We start from the raw sequence: 2,460 nt of genomic DNA on the forward strand, positions 1-2,460 counted from the left end.
GATCTCCTACTCCCAGCACCATAGAGATACAACAATACATTTCCTCTGAACTCCATAAATAATTCCTCATTTTACCCAATACGCAACTTCAGTGTATTCAAACACTCAATTGGAATACAAAGAAGGCGCTAACGCTTTAAAACATGCTGATGATCCTCCGAAACCCTTTCCCCTACTGCTCAAAATCCAAGCAAGAATACATATACCGGCCTGGGAGTTAGCTGCTCGTAAATCTTCTATCCACCCTAAAAAGGGCCATAAACAATCCATACTTCGACCCAGAAGTTCTCAACTGCCCATACCATCATTACGAGTCTTCCACATGAAACGGCTCTGACCACCACCAGATTCCTGACCATTGGCCAACTGCCGAGGAGACACCCATCCTTTCTCAGACACATACCACATGCGTTATCTCGCTCTGCACCTTTCCTTGATCACCAATGACCCTGACTTCATGAATTCGAGTCGCATGCTTCTGTTTCCAATCCCTAACCGCTCTTGCATGAATCTCTGGTTCCCTCAATAAAATACCCGGTTCTTCCCCACTTAGCGTTCGAACCATCACCAATTGACGCATCAAATCTCTACCCCACAGACGGTTTCCTCCAGAAAGATCGCACCTACACTTGGAAGGTGCCACACAACGCCCAATGGTCTCCCCACGTAGAGATCAATAAACCTCAAGTACCCTAAATCTCCAAAGAAATCCTTAGGAACTTCTCATCACGACTGCCTCTAGCCATTCGAGGTCTCATACCATCCCAATACTGAATATCCCAATTGTTCAGTACTATCACTGACTCGTAGACTAAAACGATAAATCATAATACTCCTCATCCTCGACTTCTCAACCCCCATTCCAACACGTGAATTATCACAAGAATAGGGACTCCACTACCATACTCAATGCCCATCATAGACAGAAGAGACACCGCTCTAATATACTCCACTGGATTACCTGCTGATACCGCCATCACACGCCCTACTATACTCAATTAGGGTGTAATGTGGTCCTTGACCATCTCAGTCCCCACTGACTACCTGCTCATGGTAGATCATTTCCACGCGGCAGACATGCTGCCTGATACACTGGTGGAAAAATCGTCATCAATGACCACCTGTAGGGTTTACTCCTAAACTCAAAACCGAAATCTCACACCCCTCCTACTTCCCTTAGGAAACATATATAGCACCCAAAAAGTCACAAAAGGTGATATCTCCTCCATCGGCTGATTGGTCACTCATACCGCAATCTCCCATAGATGCCTTCTCTACTAATCCCAGAGTCTTGCGACTACCTCTGACATCTTACCAAGGTACTCTGAAATGCTCTCGACCTCCCTCTCAAGGGATGCCTTTTTCGAACTCAATCATGGCCCTTAGGCCTAAAACCCCATCACGTCCAAACTCCACCAATCAATCCTGATCGGACAACCAGAGAATCACAAGCATTAATTGCTAAGAACCATGGTACTCAGCCCCTGACATCTCTTCTCAATCTGCTACAATGTGTGGCACTCGAACTCTAACATCACCCATCAATCTACTAAGATGCATGGTACTCGAATCTATGGCATCACTTCCCAATCTGCTCCGATGTATGGTACTCGAACCATAACATCACTCCTCAATCTGCTCCGATGTATGGCACTCGAACAATAACATCACTCCCCAATCTGCTACGATGTATGGTACCCGAACCATGACATCACTCCTCAATCTGCTATGATGTATGGTACTCGAACCATGACATCACTCCTCAATCTGCTACGATGTATGGTACTCGAACCATGACATCACTTCTCAATTTGCTACTTAGAACCTTCAGAATACTCCCTGTATCGAGTATGGGTCCTCTGCTTTCGGTAGTACGGGCCCATACTACCTGCCACATCTACCCATACTTTCCACACGGACCATTCCAAAGCTCCTAAATAGCTGCTCAACCTTCTCGTTCACTAATTCTGCCACGCATGCTCGCTCCTCAGCGAAATGCTCTACTCCGCCACCGTACTCATCTGGCTAAGGTCACTCCCACTTCTCGGCCATCAGCTGCTGAAGAGCTCCTAATGATGCCAGTCATCTACCTCCTAAATATCGTCATATTCACTTGTTAGCTGACTCCCATCATTGAGAGATTTACAAAGCATGAAGCAAGCATCATTCGGGCATCGAAGAATACATAGAGCTCACTCTGGATGATAACTCCACTTGCTCTGCTCATTCCCAAGGTACCACCGAACTCTGCAACTCTGCCCCTCGCGGGTTCTAACTATTCTTCGATAAACTCCACAATAATCATCTAGGCGTCTCTCCTAGATTATCCCTCTACGCAAATCCCCTAAAAGGATTCCAACTGAATACTCTCACTCATACTCAAAAGCACATCACATATAACAACAACTCCTAGGCTAAGGCATCACAAATCAGGCCACTCTAGTCCTAGCCTATCTCTAG

This window comes from Lactuca sativa, chromosome 5, assembly GCF_002870075.4.
Source record: "Lactuca sativa cultivar Salinas chromosome 5, Lsat_Salinas_v11, whole genome shotgun sequence".
Classification (NCBI taxonomy): domain Eukaryota; kingdom Viridiplantae; phylum Streptophyta; class Magnoliopsida; order Asterales; family Asteraceae; genus Lactuca; species Lactuca sativa.